The sequence below is a fragment of the Rhinopithecus roxellana genome, chromosome 3 (assembly GCF_007565055.1).
Source record: "Rhinopithecus roxellana isolate Shanxi Qingling chromosome 3, ASM756505v1, whole genome shotgun sequence".
Taxonomy (NCBI): domain Eukaryota; kingdom Metazoa; phylum Chordata; class Mammalia; order Primates; family Cercopithecidae; genus Rhinopithecus; species Rhinopithecus roxellana.
The window spans coordinates 71379898-71401428 of record NC_044551.1 but is presented as its reverse complement, the minus strand read 5'-3'; the positions used below and the strand labels follow the sequence as shown (position 1 = coordinate 71401428).

The window sequence follows — 21531 nt, the reverse complement described above, 5'->3', positions numbered from 1 at the left end:
TTACGTGAGTAGGTAGATGGTGGGAATGAGTAGCATCAGGGGAAGAATGACATTCATTTAATAAGTCATAGTAACACCAATTTTTTCTTAAAGGCAACCCCCAAATCCCTTTATCCACCAATCCTCTGAGTGCTTCTAGTGCTATAGAATAGTTGAAGTATCCTATTTCTTTTCTTTTTTTTTTTAACTTTTTGAGACAGAGTCTCTCTTTGTCACCCAGCCCAGTCTGGAGTGCAGTGGCATCATTATGGCTTATTGCACCCTCAAACTCCTGAGCTCAAGGGATTCTCCTGCCTCAGCCTCCCAAGTAGTTGGGATTACAGGCATGCACCACTACGCTTAGTTAATTTTTCTAATTTTTTATAGAGATGAGGTCTTGTGTTGCCCAGGCTGGTTTCAAACTCCTGGTCTCAAGCTATCCTCCCGCCTCAGCCTCCCAAAATGCTAAGATTACAGGCACGAGTCACCACATCTAGCCAATCCTATTTCTTTAGCTACTATAAGTTCTTTCACATTTTCAAAAGATTAAAACAATTATGGTAGAGAGAATACTTTTTTTTATATCTTATGCAAAGGATGTTGTTGTTTATGACTCATTATTACTTAAGATACATTAAGCATCCTTCAAAGATGGTGTTGATCTGATGATCATGAGACATATCCAGAGACAATAGTTCCAGAAAGAGAAGATGAACATAATCATGGTGAGAAGAGAAAGAATGGGAAACACCGCTTTTCTTCTTGCTCCTAATCCACATTATAGAATGAAAATAATGTTTCCCCACTATCTCCCCCATGCCCCACCCTATTGTGATTTAGTACAGTTACAGGATGTCTTTTCACTGGAAGAGCTTATCTTTTCAAGAAAGCAGTCCTGATTTGCTTGGCACATACTGGCCATGAGCATTCAGGCTTTTTCCTTAAAGAGTCAAAAGGGGAGAGTGAGGAGGGAGTGGCAGGGGATCCAGGGTCATGATGATCTTTTTATTTCTTCCTAGAATACGATATTCTTTGCTGGTTGCCAGCATGCTTATTTTTATGTAGATTTGACCTTCACTGCAACCTTGAACAATTAAAATAGAATAAGATCACTATAAGCTACTTCAAAAAGCTTGGCTCTTGAAAGTATATAAAAATATAAGACAAAGGCAGGAAAACTAACCAGGCCACAGCTTTGAGCAAAGAATCATAAGGCTTCTTGGGTCTAGTTAAAATATCAGCTTTGTGCATATTAGATTCCATCCTGTTTGATTATTTCTGTAGTGAGTGCTGCCTTTATCGATTGTTAGAGTGAAATGTTCAAGAGCATTATATTACAATCTGTCTCTAAATGGCTTTTCAGAAATTTCCTGTAACTCAGAAGCAGAAATTCTGCAGGGAACTGAGAGCAAAGCGACTAGACAGTTGAATTTCCCCCAGACTTTTGCATATGGCAAAGTGATAAAGCATGGCCAAAGAGACTTATATTGGTTTTCTTAGTAAAGAGGGTCAGTTTCAGCTTATTATTATCTCATCATCAGAAGCTATGCTGAATACTATATAAAGTCAAAGTGACAGGGGTTGTGGCTTTGAGGATCACAATACTTTAAAGATGTCTTAGAGTCCAGAGCCTTTTGGCTCATGTTGCTCGCTTGATGATCTCCTTCATCCAGCTACCTCCTATGTGTTCTTGCCTAAATCTCACCTCCTCCATGAAGCCTCTCATCCTTTTTCATTGATTTCTTCTTCTTTGAAAACCTTATTTCTTTTAGCCACTGGATGTCTTCTATATATTATTTTCTAATATATATATTATATATATATATACACTAAGTATTTTCTAGCAGTTTCACGTGCAGTTATTTTATTTTATAATTAAACTACCAAATTAAGAGTACATCTTATACACTGTATGTCCTCCGAAGAAAGGTATAATGGATCATGAATAGATTAAGAACTCTTTCTGTGTGTATATCTCATCCCCCCCACCCTGCCTACCAAACACATACACGTTGGTTCTTTTAGTCAAAGACATGGCTTATCCAAATTAATAATCTTTAGGTTGTATATATCAGAAACTCCAACTCAACTCAGCTTAAACAATAAAAGGAATTATTGACTCAACGCAACTGAAAAATCTATTTGTAGATATTTCAAGTGAGGCTCAATCCAGTGGCCCAAAGACCTGATTTCTTTCTGTCTCTCTGCTTTACTTGCCAGTGAAATTGGCTTAATCTCGTAATTCCTTTGGTCACAGATGGCTGCTAGCAACTCTTCGGACAATACGTGCATCATCATTCACACCTAGACTAAGGGGTATCATTGTCCCAGCATCCCCAGCAAAGGTTCTGAGAATCACTTGCTTGAACTAGTTGAGGTTACATGTTCAGCTGTAACCATTCCATAGAAAGAAGTATGGATCAACTGATTAACTCAGTCTAGCTTCTCTGGAACTATGTGGATTCCCAAACCAAAATTGGGAAGGTCATATGGACACATGGGAGCTTGACAAATGAACAACAAATGCTATAAATCTTCAACCAATTTTATCAACTTCCCATAATCTGCAAAACATTGCATCTCATATACAAGGGATTTGTTTGCTGGCTTTTAGATATTTTTATTTTAGAGAAAATAAAAGGAACCAATCTACAACTTTGGCATTGGCTGGTCTCCACAGTTTGGCAAGATTTCAGTGGGCCACATCAGTAGAAGTTTTTCCAGGGATGGTAGCTCCCTTCTGTTCACTGCCCATCACCACAATTTTCTCTACAAAAAAAAATGTGAAGGAGGAGAGATGGAAAGAAGAAAGGGAAAAAAGGGAAGGAAGGAGTGGGAAAGCAGAGAGGGAGGGAAGGAAAGAAGGAAGGGAGGGAGGGAGGGAGGGAGGGAGGGAGGGAGAAAGGGAGAAGGGAAGGGGAGGGAGGGAGGAAGGGAGGAAGGAAGGAAGGAAGGAAGGAAGGAAGGGAGGGAGGGAGGGAGGGAGGGAGGGAGGGAGGGAGGAAGGAAGGAAAGAAAGAAGGAAGGAAGGAAGGAAATGAATAAAAGTAAAAAAAGCAGTGCATTTTCCAGGCAAACACAGAAGTGCCTGTGGCTCTGGCTTACTCAAGCTGGGGAGACTCCCTGGACCAGGTCTGTGAATATAGAATTAACAAAGTGCAATGAACGACCGGGTGCGGTGGCTCACGCCTGTAATCCCAGCACTTTGGGAGGCCAAGGTGGTTGGATCACCTGAGGTTGGGAGTTCGAGACCAGCCTGACCAACATGGAGAAACCCCATCTCTACTAAAAATACAAAATTAGCCCGGTGTGGTGATGCATGCCTGTAATCCCAGCGCTTGGGAGGCTGAGGCAGGAGAATTGCTTGAACCCGGGAGGTGGACGTTGCGGTTAGCCAAGATTGTGCCTTTGGACCCCAGCCTGGGCAACAAGAGCAAAACTCTGTCTCAAAAAAAAAAAAAAAAAAAAAGGAATGTACAATGAAAAGCCACCATCATTTGCTAGATCTTCCTTGTAACTGCTAATTTCTTGTCAAATGAATACTAGGTATTTTTTAAGGTGGAGTTGAGTTCCTTGAGGTAACATTCTCCTTAAATATGAACCTTGTTTCTTCTTGGCTTCATTTTAAAACTCTAGAGGGAAGCTACATCCCATAGATTTCTATTTCTATGTTACTATTTCCAGCAAGATCTGGGGTCATTCCTGCCGTCTGCCATAAGCTATAGGTCTGTGAAAGGACTAAATGTACTTTCTGTCTGTGTGATTGACAAGGCAAAGCCTGGTTTTCAGGGCACTGCCCACAAAAGCTAAGTAAGAATGGCAGAGAAGGCACACCAGGAAAATGATGATTACTTCACTGATTTGGGAATAATGATCTCGCCTTATGAAAAAGTCCATCTTCCATTTGAATTGAGTGTGGGAAGAAAGGATGGCAGGTAGGGAAGAAGATAAACCTCTTCTAAGGAGGGTCTGTGTAAAAGACATAACTACCTCCACATCCTTTTGCATAACAGTAATTATTTTTTAGTATAAATTGCAGACTTAGGAACATTAAAAATATTTTTCACTTTGCATAACCCAATATTGGAAAATACGATGTACAAAACATCAAAGAAAGAAAGGAAAGGGGATGAGGTAAAAGTAGAAAGAGAAATTCTTCCTTTTACTAAAAGATGTCTATGGGTTCATTTAAATGACAAATTCCTTGGCCTTATATGGTAGTTCAACTCTCCCCAAAAGTTTTTGGAACCCATCTACTTTGTAAAAGGAGGTAAGATTCAATCTTCAGTGGCTTGTTTAAGCTTGAATTAAAATGTGACATACCTGTTTCACTTGTTCAGAAGACTTCAGTTTAAAGAGATCTTAAACACATTTTTAAGTGTCTTCTTTAAACTTCTGCATTGAAAGAGATCTGGAAGATAGGAATAGTGCTTGCTTTTTGGAAGGAATCATACCGGATGAGAGGCACAGACTTCACTAAAACCAAAATGATGTCTGGAGACACAATGTTCCATCTTCAGGAAGGCTTGTCTGGACTGGAAGAAACTGCTGCCTAGTCCTGTCACCCGGAACAAGGGGGGATTTCATTTGCCAAAGAGGGGCCCTTTAGGCCCTGCCAGTCTTGGAGTTTGTGTACCTGGGTCAGCCAAGCAAGAATCAAGGAGGGTACAATGCATGCATTCAAAGATCAGTGTGTTCTTCTTGGCAAGTGTGCCTTCTGGGTACTGTTTGTCCCCAGCACAAGGCAATCCCCACATTCTCAACCCTGTGACATTCAAATGTCTGCTAACTGCTTTGTTCACACCAAACGCTTACAGAAGGAGCACTCTACAATCACAAAATTAGAAAACTCATTTATATCTAATCTTTAGACAAGATAAACTGGAGGTCATTGTGGTAACTCCTTACCACAAATGGTAAAAAAATGGTAACTTAAAAGTTTAAGAATAAGCAGTTAAGCCAGGCATGGTGGCTCACATCTGTAATCCCAACAGTTTGGGAGGCTGAGGCAGGAGGATTGCCTGAGGCCAGGAGTTCAAGACCAGCCTGAGCAACATAGTGAGACCCCCCCCCCCATCTCTACCAAAAATAAAAAATAAAAAATAATTAGCTAGGTGCAGTGGCACACACCTGTAGTCCCAACTACTTGGGAGGCTGAGGCAGGAGGCTTGCTTGAGCCTGGGAGGTCAAGACTGCAGTGAGCTGTAATTGCTTCTGAAAGACAATAGTGAGATAGAAGCTTAACAGGTGCTTCTAAGGTGTTTTCAGTTCTTAACAGAGTGTTCATGGCCTGATGTTGACCTATCATTGTTAGAGTATCAAGTGCTGCATTCTCTTTGCAAGAAAATTTTCATAGCTATGGTACAGTAGAAATAGCACCAACCAGACCCTTCCTTTAATGTTAGGTGTGATTCTGGATATCAAATGTTAGTTGGACCCAGAGGGAACTTGCAAAAGGCACAAAGAAGACTAAAAAGTCTGCTTAAAAAATTAGAAAAAAATTAAAAAATAAGAAAAGAAAGAAGGTGGTATAAAGGTCTTGGACTTATTGAGCTCAGGAAAAAACAAAGGTTGTTCTGAATTGATGATTGCTGGCATCTGTAAATCTTCACATGTAGCATGCAGGCTGGATGTGGTAAGAAAATGTGAATGTCAATATCGAGGAGTTTGTTGAAGTCAAAATAAGTTCCTAACAGTGATTGAGGACAGGTCTTTCCAACAAGAGATACTTTATGAAAAACTTTGTCTAATAGCTAAAGAAGAAAAACTCCTTAGAAGCTTCTCACCCTTGTCAACTATTTCTCTCTCCATGGACCTCATGTTTTTAAATATCCTGTAAATCAATTGCTTATGAATAATCATATATTCACTCTGGTTTTCCTAGGATAGTCTCAATTTGTGAATTTTGTCTTGTGTGATTATCAATAGCTTCCCCTTTCAGTATCTGAGTATCCCATTTGAAAAATAAGGCATATGATTATTCTAATAAGAGCTAACATGATTTGATTTTGGAAATATATATGGATTCCATAGGTTATACTCTGCTTAAAAATGGCTCAAAAGATTCTATTATTGTGAAATTGGCCTAAACAGATGATCTTTTAGCCTGCAAATACATGATTCTGTGACACCATTTACATTACGGAAAACAACTGTTCATCTCATGAGAATGAAAGGAACAACAAACCCTCTGAGGTCTCTTCAGCCTCATTTGGAACAGGCGAGAATAATAACAAATGTCACACTCTCAGCCATGAGTCTAAAGAAAGAGAAAGCATCATTTCACCGTCTGAGTTGGGAACTTTGTGGTTTTCAGATGTTCAGGAATCCAGGCCCCTACCCATCCTGATATTCTGTGAATGCATGATTGTGAAAAGAGAATCAACACAAGACTTCCACATTGAATTATTTAATTAATTCAGAAAATACTTATTGAGCATCTCCTTGTGCCAGGCACTATTCTAAGTACTGGGATTTTGTTCACAAAAGTGAACAAAGGAGTCCTAATCCCATCTTCTTGGTACTTACAGTTTCATAGGGAGATAGACAGTAGGTCCAAAAAACGAATGGATAAATGACAAGTAGGTAGCACTGATATATTGTAACATAGTTTGAAAGAATGTGGGCCATGAACAACAGAATCCATGCCACAAGAAAGAGAGGAGCAGAAGAGCATACTCTCCAGTCCTGCCTTTGTTGCACACTGTCCAATCCTGGTTGTCCTGGGGACTACTAGTTGCGCACTCCAGCACACTAACATTGTCCCTTTAATGTAAATAAAATGAAAAAGTGCTGGTGGCAGAAGCCAAGTGATTGTCACTATTTTCCACCATGCAGGGGAGTCAGGCTCCCCAAATGCAATAGTAATGGCTGTGGTAGTCTCCTGAGGGCTCAGTGGGAATGGCCCTTGCAACAAGCCCAGGGATTCTGTGTTCTCAGAAATAAAAGTTAAGCAAAAGAGACACAGGCTTTGTTTCTGAGAAATAATTGGTTTGGGGATTTAAGTTTATTATTTTCTTCTCCATTCTCATGCACTGATTTCATCTTTAAGCCTCTCCTCATTTCACTCTTTGGAGCACTGGTCGAAGAGAGCAGTGTCAGCTAGAGGGTTTGAGGTTTGTTTTGTTTTGTTTTGTTTTGTTTTGTTTTAATCATGGAAGAATTCTGAAAGGAAGAATGATCAAAATTAAATTTTTAAGAGTTATGCTATGACTATGATCATAATATTTTCCACAAATGAGGTACAAAATGGCATGAAGTTGTTATTTGTGCCCTAAGCAAAACTGGAGCATTCAATCTGGATTTTATAATGCAAGATTGTTATAGGTGGATAGATGGTGCTTCACGAACAACTGACTGAGTTGAATCTACTTTGGGAAACAAGAGTTGTTGTAGATTGAGAGCCTCTCCAGCGTTTTGCTCTGGATGCATTCCAAAAGTTGTTGTCACTAAAGGTTTAAATATATAAAGATGGTACAATAGACTCTATTTCCATGGAAGTAAACTGGTCTCTAATTAATACACCAGAAGCTGAGTCACTTTGTTTTTACAGGCACGTAGAGAGGAAGTGCCATCTCTCCTCAGTTGACACACTGCCAGTTAGCTGATGTATAGTTCTTTTTTTCTTTTTATTAAGGAGTAGAAAAGAAACTGAACTGAAAGTTGAAACAATTCATACAAGGAAGAAGAAAGCCTGGGAAGTTACCTACATTGCCTAACATCACAGAATCTAAAGGAATCAAACTTTCTCTTTCCTTCTTGTATTTGAGGAAAGGAGCCCTCATCTTAAGACAAGAATTCTTCCAGGTTTCCCTGAACAGCTTCTTTCATTCTCCACAGTGTCTATTTCAAACTTACCTAGTTGTCTCAATGTCTTCACGCTCACCCATACCTTCCTGGCACACGCAGGGAAGGACTTTACCCGCTACCGTATAGATGATGATGTGAGAGCAAAAGCCCCCCCAGTGCAGCACTAGGCAGCCTGCTCCCTCACCTGCATCCATCCCCCCACCCCGCCCCAGCTCTCTTTGGGCAACAGAAGAGGGGTCCTTCCTCCAGTCTCAGGCAAGGCTCTCCACCCATGCTTTAGATCTCATTCCTTTCCACATCTCTGGAAATTTGCTCCTATAATCACCCGCACTCTTTCCTGTATCTTCCACTCACACAGGAACGTTCTCAAATCTCCCCCCTCTTAAAAAAAAAAAAAAAATGAAAAGAAAATCTCTCAAGTACATATTTTCATCCAAAGAGAGACTTTCTTTTCTTCAGAGTGAGGATCTTAGAAAAGGTGGCACTTGCTGTCTCCTCTTCCTCTTTCTCGTTTCTTCCTTACCTGCTTTTGCCTGTCCTTCTTCACAGAAAGTTCTCCCCTTGAGGCTCTGATTCCTTCCTTGTTGCTCATCCACTGAACACACTTCAATTCTTGCCTTTCTTTTTCTTTTTTTCCTTTTTTTTGAGATGGAGTCTTGCACTGTTGCCCAGGCTGGAGTGTAGTGGCACGATCTCGGCTTACTGAAACCTCCACCTCCTGGGTTCAAGGGATTCTCCTGCCTCAGCCTCCCGAGTAGCTGGGATTATAGGCACACGCCACGAGGCCTCAATAATTTTTGTATTTTTAGTAGAGATGAGGTTTCGCCATGTTGGCCAGGCTGGTCTTGAACTCCTAACTTCAGGTGGTCCGCCCGCCTTGGCCTCCCAAAGTGCTGTGATTACAGGAGTGAGCAACCACACCCAGCCCAATCCTTGCCTTTCTTGAGCTCTCTGTGGCCTTGGGCACTCTTGTCTCTTCCTATTTCTTGAATCCATAAAACTACTCTCTCTTGGGTTTCTTCTTACTTCTGTGACTTCCCCTTCTAAGTCTTCTTCTTGGCTCTGTTTTCCCCATAAATGCAAGAGTTCCTTAGGGATTTATTCTCATCCATTCTTGTCCTTTTTTTGCTGTTTCCAGAGTGGTTTTTTTTTTTTTTCTTTTGTACCTAGGGGGAGGGGAGTGTGGCAGCATGCACAAATCTAATCATTACACTCTGCATAAGGTTCTCCAGAAGTTCTCAGTTACCTTCAGAGTAAATCTCACCTCCTAAGTAGGGCTTCCTACACCTGTCCTGATCAGACCCACGTCAAGCCCATCTAGTATCCCTTCCCCACAAATTATTGAAATTCTAGCCATAGTTAGTAATTAACTGAACAAATCATGTTCTTTCTGGTTTCTGTGTCTTAGAAAATGCTACTGCCTTTGCTCAGAGCACACTTTCTTCCCCTTCCTTACCTACCGAATTCGAGATTTTCTCCCAAACCTCAGTGCTTATTTCTATCATGAGATGTATCAACTTATATTGTTTTTATCTGTTTACCCATCTGTTTGAGTTCCTTAAGACAGACACCCTATTTATTTATCCTGTTGAGCTCTGGGTGATTCTTTGTGCCTAACAGAGTTCCTTCATGAGCAATAAATCTGCTGAATGACTAAGTGGATAAATGGAAGATAACATTCCTTTCAATTCCAAGCCCAGCATGTAAACTAAGTTCAAGTTACGTAGACTTTTTCTATCAGACCTGAATACAATGCTTCTAAAGCAATGTACATACCTCCACATAATAAGGGTATTGATTTTCTATCTTCAAAATAAATGTGGCTCCTCTTGGTAGAAATGTGTTTGTTCTGACCTTCCTGGTAGTCATGGAAATGAATTAGAGCCTTGGGCAAAAGGGCATCCCTCAGTCAAGGGGATGTGGTGTGATCTGCTGGGTAGAGAGGGCGTCATGGAGGCAGCATTCTATTTATAGCTGATGTTGACTCCTCTAAGCCACTAAGGTGACAAGCAGCAATGACGGGCCCCTCCTCTCCTCTCCTCCAGTCCATCCCTGACATGAAGCTAGCTGAGGGCTTTGCTCTTCTATTTTCAAATCGGGTTTCTTTCTAGGTTAGAAAAACTTTTGCTGAGAGATAGAGGCCAGGGAGAGCTTTATTAAGATTTCATTCCCATGGAAGTTTCCCATTTAGTTGCTACATCTGCGTACTTCTTTTTTTTTTTTTTTTTTTTTTTTTTGAGACGGAATTACTCGTTTGTTGCCCAGGCTGGAGTACAACATGGTCTTGGCTCACTGCAACCTCTGCCTCCCGGGTTCAAGGCGATTCTCCTGCCTCAGCCTTCTGAGTAGCTGAGATTACAGGTGCCTGCCACCACACCAACTATTTTTTGTGTTTTTAATAGAGATGGGGTTTCACCATGTTGGCCAGGTAGGTCTCGAACTCCTGGTTTCAGGTGATCTACTTGCCTCGGCCTTCCAAAATACTGGGATTACAGGCGTGAGTCAACACGCACAGCCATCTGCATAGTTCTTATGGGCTCACAATGGATTTGTGCTTTTGCTCTCACAAGATACTAATGCCTTTACGAGCAAGACCTATGTATTTTTCTTTCTTTGCAGTGCCCTTCAGGAAAAGTTTATCTGTCTAGCAGAACTTAATCACTGCTCATAACTATAATTACCAATAATAAACTTAGATAACTCATGCTGAATAGAAGGGTAAAGTAATCATAAAGATCTCCCAGATGGTGACATGTAAGGCTTCTCTACAGAATCCTGGAAAATGTGAGAAATCAGAAAGGTTGCAGTTTCATGGCACAAGCTGCTTGAGCACAATGACATGATTTTGCAACCTATTTCTAGGGTAAGAAATAATATCTTTTAAATTTATGGCAAAGTCTGCTGTAATGGGAGATTATTGCAGTGATAGACAGCTTTACAGAAACACAGTTATATGTACTTTATTAAACCATGTAGCAGGAAAAAAACATGATGGCACTCAAGTAGTTGAATTCCAGCCGCTTTCAATTCCTGGGTACATATAACCTTTTTGTTAGCACCTCTAAGACACTGAGTTTATTATCAAAATGACAAGAGCATTTGACAGAAGGACCTTTGGTTCAAGACTTCTAGATCTGTCAAACTTCTTGTGGTAGCCAGTCTCCAAGATGACCCCAGGGGTCTCTGCCTTCCGGTATCCATGTCCTTGTGTAGTCTCTTCCCACAGTGAATAGTGTCAACATGCACAAGCAACAGGACATTGTAGAAATGATGGTATGTGACTCTCAAGGTTGGGTCACAAAAGACATTGTGGCTTCTGCCTTTCTCTCTCTTGAATTATTTGCTTAGAGGTAAACCAGCTGCCCTGTTATGAAGACAGCCCTATGGAAAGATTCATATGACCAGGAATTGGGGTTTCTTGCCAACAGACACCACCAACTTACTAGCAATATGAGTGAGCCATCTTGGAAGTGTAGCCTCCAGCTCCAGTCAAGCCTTTAGATGACCGCAAGCTTGGCCATCATCATGTGTACAATCTTGTGAGAGGCCCGGAGCCAGAACCAGGTGAGGGTGCCATTAGGTAAGCTGGTGAGGATGCCATTAGGTAATCAGGTGCCATTAGGTAAGCTCCTCCTAAATTCCTGATCTACAAAAAGTACAAAATAATGAGTGTTTATTGTTGTTTCAAGTCACTAAATTTTGGGCAGTTTCTTACACAGCAATAGATAAAACCTTAACCAGAATTGGAAAAAAATTGATGATATAACATTAGAATGGTTACTGTGGTATACTACCTAGATCACCTCTTGAGGTCTGACACAACCATTTCCCAGCTATTGGAAATATTGTTTGTTGACAATACATAGCTATGTCCCTTACTAGAAATTGCCCTCTAAGCTGAAGCTATGTCTCATTCAAGATTATGAGCTCCTGCCTGGGGCAACCTGGGACCGATGACTGATATGAGGATAAAGAAGTCAGACCTCATTCAATTTGCCCCCTTTCCAATCCTGCTTCCCTCAGTTCCCTAAAGTTGTATCTCATGAGTGCTATCTACAATAAACCTCTGCCTACAACTCTGTCTCAGAGTCTGGTTTCCATGCTACCCAACCTAAAATAGTTGGTATGGTCCTTAGAGACAGGGCATGCAGCCAATTACCTGGTTCGTTTGTCAGGGCATGGGAAGAAAACAATTGAAAGACTGAGGACAAGATTGTCTGCAGAGGAGGCACTGGGATGAGCCTATGGGGCTGTACACAAATTGTGAAGATTTTGTTAATGCCCACTGGATAGCATATACTGCAAAAGAGGCGCTACGTAACAAACTGGCTCGGCTAGTAGATATCAGGCAGCCTCTTTTTTTTCCACCCCAGTGCTTATACAGTGGATTCATGAACAGAGTAGCCATGATGGCAGAAATAAAGGCTCATGCATAGCCCCAACAGCACACTTACAAAGGCTGATTTAACTATGGATGCTGCTGAGTGTCCATCCAACCTGCCTGCAACAAAGGGCAATGGGTCCCCAATATGGCACCCTCACTCAATGAAAGCAACCAGTCTTTTGGTACCAAATCAATCCCTTTGAATCTTTTCAATCCTAGATGGAGGAACAATTCATCTTGACTAGGATCGATACTTATTCTAGGCATGGGCTTGCCTTTCCTGCCCATAGGGCCTTGGCTGTGCTGTCTTTTGGCTCTTCCATGCCTACATTTAGTGTATACATTCAGGTAAAGCAGCCATAGCCTGAAAAGGACCTGGTAACCAGGGCCTTATATTCCTCAGTGCTGAGGGTCTAGGCACCCCCCTAGACTAGCCACCTAGACCAACAGAAGTGCTGGCTGAGGGTGACACAAACACAGAATGAGGGGTAGAGGATAAAGGCAATGAGCATCCATTATGAACGTGAAGGCAGCTACAGCAGAAAAGCTAGAGCTCATCCCACTGGTGTGTCCAAGTTTTCATAAGAAACAAGACTCATTGGAAGCTGAGAGGATCTATGTGGGATGAGGGGATGCTGTAAGTCTGTCAGGGTTCTCTCTAAAGAGGCAACACACTCATGCTTCAGCTGCTGGGACTCTCAGCTGCTGACAATTCATAACTACATGGCTCACTGGGAATTGCCCTTGGCTACAGAGAACTCCTTCACTTAAGGTTGCACTTTCTCCCAGAGATGGCCAGTGGCCATCTGACTGTGAGGAAACTGACTGATGTGAGGAAACAAAGGCTGACACATTTTCTTCAGTCAGGACATCTCTGAAAGGCCAACCCAGCTCCAAAGCTTCCCACAGGAAGGGCTGAGACCCCTATTGCAGCTGCATTGTGGATCAGCTTCTGTCTTTGTCCAATCCTGCCTTCCTCAGCTCCTGACATTGTCTCTCCCGACACTCCCCCAGTAAACCTTCTGCATGTAACTCTCTGTCTCAGAGTCTGTCTCCAGGAAACACAACGTACAAAAACCTTCCATTTTAACCTTCAATCAGCACAGAGAAAAAATGCAGCCAGAGAAAGGCCTATGCTCTTCATTGTTAATCCAGTAGATGGGAAAACTAGGTATTGCAAGCTTTGGTTGACCTGATAGTGGTTGCAAAGAAAAAGGGAGCATGTCAGGAAAGGAAGTGACTGGGAGCTCCATGTCCACTTTATTCATGGATGGAGGTGTTATAAAAAATAGGGTATCAGGGGTAGGTGTACTTGATATACCTCAGCTTTTCTGAGGGAGGTAAGCCACATGGAAAAATATCATAGTAAGGCTCTTTGCTCACTAGGTGACTTTGGTCATTTCACTGTTGCAATCTTTACTGATATACTTGCCAAACAGTGTTTTGTTTGTTGTGATAACTCTAGTTTATTTATTTGTAAATTTCCTAATATAGTCATAAACAACTGATAGTCTCTTTAAACAAGAAATTGTACAATGGAAATTTGATATTTTGCTGGAGATACTCTGCAAGAAAAATTAGTAGGAATTAGTAGGTTGTAGGTTCAGAGGGTGAGGGCTCACTGACATGGTATATTAGTCTGTTCTCACATTGCTATAAGGACATACTCAAGACTGGGTAATTTACAAAGGAAAGAGGTTTAATTGACTCACAGTTCCACAGGGCTGGGGAGGCCTCAGGAAACTTACAATCATGGCAAAAGGGGAAGCAAACATGTCCTTCTTCCCATGACAGCAGCAAGGAGAAGTGCCAAGCAAGAGCGGGAGAAGCCCCTTATAAAACCATCAGATCTCGTGATAACTCACTCACTATCATGAGAACAGCGGCATGGGAATTACTGCCCCCAGGATTCAATTACCTCCCATGGGGCCCCTCCCACAACACATGGGGATTAGGGGAACTACAACTGCAGATGAGATTTGGGTGGGGACACAGCCAAACTATATCATATGGGCATCTAGAGTTTACACTTACCAAGATCAGTGTGATCCTTTCATGAAGGACTGATTTTTCTTCTCCTCCAAATTGCTTCTCTTCTGTTGGAGTGATGTGTACTTCATGCTGCTCCACCCTGCTCTCCACCCTGCTCTCCACCCTGCTCTCCACGCTGCTCTCCACCCTGGGAAGAAGGCTGATCAGAGGGATTGCCACAGGGGTCCAGGCCCTCTCACTCCTGTGGGATTCAGCCTATGGGGAACACAGGCAAATCTGAGGAGTGGGGAGAGTGAGGCTAGGGTATTTTTCCCCCTCTTTCCTCTCTAGTAAGGTGGACCCAGGCTGTCAGCCTCCCTCCATTGCAGACCACATCTCCTGCCAGGCAGTCTCTCCCTGGTCCCTCTTGGCTTAGGGGTGCTAACTATCTTCAGCAACTACTTGCTCCAGGGTTCTGCACTATGCCTTAGGGTTTCCCTATACTCTGCCCTGATAGAATGATTCTTCTTTCTGTCTCTTTCACATTTAGGAGACTAAATTCTAGACTTGCTTCTTACAGAAACAAGTGAAGCATCCATGGGCCAATTGCTTCACCAATGTAGGCTAAGAAATTCCCGGGATCTGGCACTCAAAGATTTAAAAAAATTTTAACTGAATGAAGAAGACAATGTCCCCACTCCATTCCAGTGCTTTATATCCTGTTTCCTTGAGGAAAGTGACAAGGCAGGAAATGTGGGGACAGAAGGATTAAAAATTCGAATCTGCTCATGAAGGGAGCGAGTGCACATTAAGACTTGGCATAAGAATGGCAACAGGTAGAAGTAGGCCCAGGCTGATGGAAGACTGAACAGCAGAACAAAGCAAAGCCAGGAAAAGGGTTTTAAGTAAACTCCTTAAACTCCTGGGAAGCCGCAGGACAGACAGTGCAGTGAACGACCGTTCTGAGACAGCCAAGTATAAATGGTCCCCGGAGAATCTCCAATAGGCCTGCGCATTGGGAGAACAGAGTGGAGGCACGGAAATTCATTCCATTTGCAGGAAGGGGAAGCCTGGCCCTCCTATTCCTGTGTGGTAACCTGGAATTCACTCTGTGAGATGGGGGCCTGTTAACAGCAACCCCTCACACTTTGCTGAGAGTCTTTTTCCTTTTCGCCCAATAAATTTCATAACCCTCCCCGCTTCGAAGTGTCTGCGTGCCTAATCTTTCCTGGCTGTGTGACAAGGATCTGGTTTTTAGCTGAACTGAGGAGAAAGTCCCACAATTCCTACCATTCTCTCCAACTCCTAGTTCAGACCTTTAGTCATAGCTTCCATTGACTGGGTGCCTCCCTTGTCCCAGGCATGATGCATTATACTCATTGTCTCCTTTCATCCTCACACACAGCAACCTTGGCAGGACAGAGAAAGGTGGTGTGAGGAGACCAGCCGAGCCACTTGCCCAAGAACCCAGGGCCCCCTAAATGACAGAGCCAGGATGCCAAGCCTGGGACTTCCTCACAGAGTTAATCTTCCTTTTCTGGAACAGAATTTGGCCTGACCCTAAGGAGACCTGTCCAGGCTGGAGTGAACACTGAGTTTGCATTACTTCCTCTCATCTCTCAGAAATTACTGAAGCAGACCCAAATTCATGGTTAGTCCAACAGCAAGCCACTCTATTTGAGCCAAAAATTATAGCAGGCCAGGTCCTGGATCAGGGAGCTCATTTCCTTGTCCAACCTCTCTCCACCTTGTCCTTCCTGCCCAGGTGTGAATCTTTCCCCAGAGCCAGGCCCACACCAGAATAAGCCCTGGGAAGCAGGAGAGTGGGACATGGCAAGGTATTTGTCTTCATGGATTCTTCTCTGTGTGTGGGATTGCACTGGGAGAGGAGGATGGAGGGAAGGCATTCCTCATGCAGTAAACAGCCCAGACCAATTTGCACCCCAGCCACTGAGCCTTGATCTTTTCATGATGCTTTGCATATTTATAACCAAGATTCCTATTGCTCTGGTACAAACAAGATTGCAATCAGCCTGCCAACAGATTCTCTTTAAACTGTCAGTCTTTATGGAGAAAAAAACAGTCATTGACATTGAATGCCCTTTAAACAAGCCCCCTCTTATTCTCCTTAGCTGGAAGACAGTATGTGAGCTTAGTTCTAAGAAGAGAGGGAACTTGTTTCCTTTAAATGGCCCCCTGCCCAGGTTTTCTTCAGTTTGGTTAGAGCAGCCTCAACTCCTATTAAATGCCTTGCTTAGCGGTGCCAGCCTGCTTGAGCTGCGCCTGCAGATGCCAGTTTCAGCTGCCACATTTAATTTTCATGTCCTGAGGGCCTCCTGTGCTTTTTCTGATTCCCTTAAATGAATAAAAATAACTAAGAAGCATGGAGCACATGACCCTGATTCAGTGTTCAATCTTTTGCTATAGATGTGTTTGCCCATGTCCAGGCCTATTTGTTTTAAAGAGAAGATGAAGCGGAAAAAGGTGACCTGTCACATCTCTGTTTCCCAGATCCTTAGGGCCTAAATACAGCTGTGAGTTAGGACAGAAAAAGTTAGTTTCCTTATCTAGAAGCCAGACATGTGTACCAATGGCAGAAGCATGTTCTACTTTGGTTCTACTGTGAAAAGAACCAATGGGAAGAAAAAAAACCTAACTAACATGGATAGATTTTCTTACTTGACTGGGTGATATGGACCCTAAGGTCCCACCAGCACACGCTGATGTGACTCAAGGGTTGAAATAAAGGGGACAATGCTTCCTTGTTGTCTTCAATGGAAGAGACATCTGGGATTTTATTTTATTTTGTTTTGTTTTATTTTATTTTATTTTATTTTATTTTATTTTATTTTATTATTTTATTTTTCTGAGACAGAGTCTCACTCTGTAACCCAGGCTGGAGTGCAGTGACACAATCTCAGCTCATGCCACGTCTGCCTCCTAGGTTCAAGTGATTCTCCTGCCTCAGCCTCCAAAGTAGCTGCAATTAGAGGTGCATGCTACCACACAGGGCTAATTTCATCTGGGATTTCAAACTGGACTGAAAAAAAATCCTGAGTTCCAGCGGGTCCTTCTTAGGGCCAAAAGAATGCTACTTAGAAGTAGGATGGGCCATGAGACTCCCTTTGCTACCCTCAGAAAGACCCCAAAAGAAACCCTCATGGTTTTTTCACTGGCCCTCACCCCAGGACTAAGACTATGCCAAGCCCAGCCGTGAACATTGTGATCCTTTCTATGGTCCTTTTAGGGACTGTTTCGGGAGAGGCAGAGTCAAAGAGTGCATTGCAGCTGCTATTCTTATTCCTTTACCCAGCCAACCCTCAGTCGCCAGCATTTCTCAAACCATAGTTTAGCTGTGAATGCCCGAGATTTTCTTCCTGTCCTGACCACAGTAGTGCTGGTGGTCATGCTGCTTTCTGGCACAGCCAGGCAGGAGGCCAGCCACCTCAGAGCCTCCAGGAGGAGGGAGGGGAAGGATGCCTTCCCCTGGGGCCCAGAAGGGGCTGTGGGTACCAACTGCCTGGACACTCAGGCTGGAATCAAGCTGAATACACTATAGGGAGGAACTGAAGGATCCGGGCAGGGCAACATACTCCTCAATCCAGACCAATGTTTTCAGAGGACCCCGTTTTGTGAAGGTGTTGTCATCAAAGCTTGCCTTTCTCTTTATAAATGAACTCATTTGTGGAAAATTCTGGAAAGAAAGAAAAGGAGAGAGACAGAGGGAAAGAAAGACAAAATCAGTCTTTTCAATGCCAGTTATTGAATGTAACCTATAGTTTCAGAGCTTTAGTCTCTCACAGAAATTCTTCTGTAGTTGTTACCAACATTTTGGTCTCTCGCATCTTCTCTTTAAAATGCTAGGATAGCAGTCATGAAATTCCTTGGTCCTCTCAGAGATGTGCAATTGAGGGAAATAAATTCAATTTCAGCCACTGGGTAGTATTTAGTGAGCATGTGATCAGCCTTGTACTGGGAACTCACAAGAATCTTCACTCTTTTTGGAAGAGAGAAGAATCTTCTCTCTTTTTTGGAGGAGAGAAGATTCTTCCCTGTTTTTGGAAGACAGAAGAATCTTCTCTCTTCTTGTACATGAAACATTAGAAATGATTTGAAGTCCATCTATTAATAAGGCTGGTGGATACAAGATACAGTATAAAAAAGAAAATTTACAGTTAGCAAAATAGAATTGTTAGGTAGGGCTGGAAAGACGAGGGAACTGGAGCAGAGGACTGCGTGAAATACAAGGAGGAGTTTAAGATTTTGAGTGAATAGTGTACGTCTTACTTATTAGCACTTCCTTGTCTTAGAATCTTCTTTGCTCCTTACACACACCCACACACACACACTCTCACTCTCTCTCTCTCTCCCTCTCCAATGCCCTTTCCTCATTCCTCCCTTTACTAAAAGCTGACTCATCCTTCACAGCTTAGCTTAACCTCTGTCTTCTTCATGTAGACCTTTTCAGCATCTCAGCCCACATTGATTCCCCTTCCTGGAAACTCTCCTTCACTTAGAGTCAATATCACTCAGTTAAGTACTTAGTTGATTTCTATTTGTTTCAAGGGTGTGTTTGTCTTTCTTGGTAAAGGATAAGCCTCTTAGGAGAAGGAGCATATGTTCCAGTAGGATCAGACATGGGGAGATACAGTGGAGCCACTTTGCAAACACTGGTTTAATGGATGAAAGGTTTGGTTCAGGACCTTGTTTCTCTGGGAACATTATCGCCAAGAGTCCTCATCTGGGCAAGCGTTTCATTCCCTGGCCATTTCATCAGTGTCACCACGCAGGCTGCCTCATACTCTTAAATGGCTCTTCAGTGTTCTATTTCCAGCACAGTCGGGGAGATTATGTTAGTTTCTTGCAAAATGTTTGAGAGGAGTTTCATTCTTCTTAGAAGGCAGAGAAGAGCAATTGGCCCACTTTTCTGTACTTTACACATAAAATATTTGTTTAAGCTGTGATAAAAAGCCAAACTTGGAAAGTGCTGCTATAAACTCAGAGTGCAAAGGAGGGCCGGTCTAAGGGTGATCGTTTCAGCTAATATGCAATAGATTCAGCTGCCACCTCCAGAAGAGCCCACATTAGTTAATCAGTATGTGAGCAATCCAGGACCTTTGTTCTGGCTCAGGTCCCACCTGTTCTCTCTTTTTAGTATTTTGTGTTTCTAAGATTTCTTCCCCAGGAGGGATGAAGGAGAGGGAAGAGGACTGAGAAAAGAAGACAGTAAACAAAGACGATGTTGTTGTTGGTAACCCAGCCCTGCTAGAGACTTGGTGGAGTGAAGGTGAAAGTTGATGCTCATAACAAAAGTTCTGGGTTTAGGATCGCCTCAAGATTTAGATCTATGTCAGCCATGCCCCCACTGACTGGAAAATGAACAGAATGCCAGTCTGAAGGCAAAATGGGCCATGTGCAGTCATTGAAACGTGCCTGCTGTGGTACGAATATTTGTCCCCTCCAAACCTCATGTTGAAATTTGATCCCCAATGTTGCAGGTGATTCTCAATGGGAGGTGTTTGGGTAATTGGGGCAGATTTCCCAAGAACAGATTAATACCATTTGTTTCAGGAAAAACTCTCCCAAACTGCATTTTTCCCCTGCTCTTGTTACAGTAGCTAGCTAGCCAGGCATGAGCAGGCAGAAGAGGGCTCTTCTTGACCCACCAGGAATATCAGACGACCATCAGGTGATGGTCCGGCAGTTGTCACACTGCCTCTCTAAAAGTGATAATTGGTTGCAGGTGCAAGGGAGAGGCAATTTCACAATAGATGAAAACACTTGGAATTGGTAACCAGCAGCTCAGGAATTGGGTGAGTAGGCTCAGGCATGTGCATTAAGAGACAAAATGGTGGAATATGACCTTTTGGGAGCATTCCACTGGAAAAGAGAAGAATGCCACAGGCAAGCATTTGAACAACTCCAGTAAACATGCTAAGCATGCTCACCTCTCACGTATTAGCAGACCACTGTGCATGCGGGTGGCCCAACCTAAAGGAATAATCATGGGAAAAAGGACACAAGACCCTGGGAGTATGCCAACGTATAAAACCCCAAGGCAAAAGGTCAAATGTCCCATTTGGCCTCCACAGCACCCATTTGAGTCTCTTCCAAGTGTACTTTCCTTTCTTTCCTGCTCTAAAGCTGTTTAATAAACTTCCTCTCCTGCTCTGAAACATGCCTCAGTCTGTTTCTCTGCCCTCTGCCCCTCAGTTGAACTCTTTCTTCTGAGAAGACAAGAAATGAGGTTGCTGAAGACCTGTACCTACTTCCCATCAGTAACCCAGATATTCGCCACCCCTAACACTCTCACACCACCACAACAATCAGCACACTGAAGACGTCTGTGACCAAAGGTGTGGGAGTTTCTCCCCACCACCAAGCAGCGAACACCAGTTGGGTGTCAATTCCATCACGATCGACCTGGAGATAGTGTCAGATCTCACAGGTTGAGGGCTCAGGCCCCAGGACTGCTGCCCGTTCCACCACACACCAGTCACAAGACCAGGCCTCCACAACTTCTGACTGACTGGCTTCAAGTTGGAGTTCCCATTTTGGGTTCAATTAATTTGTTGGAGCAAAACTCAGGGAAACACAGAACTCAGGGAAACACAATTAGTGGTTTATTGTGAAAGATATTGCACAGGATACAGATGAAGAGCTGGGTAGGGCAAGGTATGCCGGAAGAGGCACAGGCTCCCATGCCCTCCAGAGGTATGCCACCCTCCAGGAACCTTCACGCGTTCAGCTGTCCAAAAGTTCTCCGAACTCAGCGGTCTTGGGTTTTTATGGAAGCTTCATGACATCAGCATTTCTTCCCTGCAGGTATAGGGTGGAGCTATCTCAGGGGAGGGTCTTAAGTCCCACAGTCTGAAAGGTGAGGAAGATTAGAGTCCTGTCTTAGGGCAGTGAAAGAGGGTAAGAGACAGGTTCTGTTTCTGAACACACCCAACATTTTAACAAAAGACCGTAAAAAGGGCTATGTGAGTTATGAGCCAGGGACCATGGATGAAAGCCAGTATATATTATACATACATATATAAATAAATATGTATAAAAACACCACGGGCCACACGCTGGGTTTTTGTTTGTTTGTTTAGAGACAGAGTCCGGCTCTGTTGCCCAGGTGGGAGTGCAGTGGCACAATCTTGGCTCACTGCAGCTTCCACCTCCCGGGTTCAAGCAATTCTCCTGCCTCAGCCTCCCAAGTAGCTGGAATTACAGACATGCACCAGCTAATTTTTTGTGTTTTTAGTAGAGGCAGGGTTTCACCATGTTGGCCAGGCTGATCTGCAACCCCTGACCTCGGGCAATCCACCCGCCTCAGCTTCCCAAAGTTCTGGGATTACAGGCGTGAACCACCACGCCTGGCCCACACTCTGGTTTTT

General features: G+C 43.1%; 1 long non-coding RNA gene across 1 annotated transcript in view; it reads right to left on the bottom strand.

Moving 5' to 3' along the window:
- Positions 1–21531, bottom strand: part of LOC104665754 — a 114214-nt gene that overhangs the window by 13151 nt on the left and 79532 nt on the right. The window contains exons 3-8 of the long non-coding RNA XR_748456.2: positions 17737–17837; positions 14207–14303; positions 11948–12030; positions 11232–11434; positions 5110–5193; positions 4303–4390 (exon numbers count right to left, since the gene is read on the bottom strand). This is a non-coding gene — a long non-coding RNA (uncharacterized LOC104665754). The remainder of the gene's footprint in view (positions 1–4302; positions 4391–5109; positions 5194–11231; positions 11435–11947; positions 12031–14206; positions 14304–17736; positions 17838–21531) is intronic.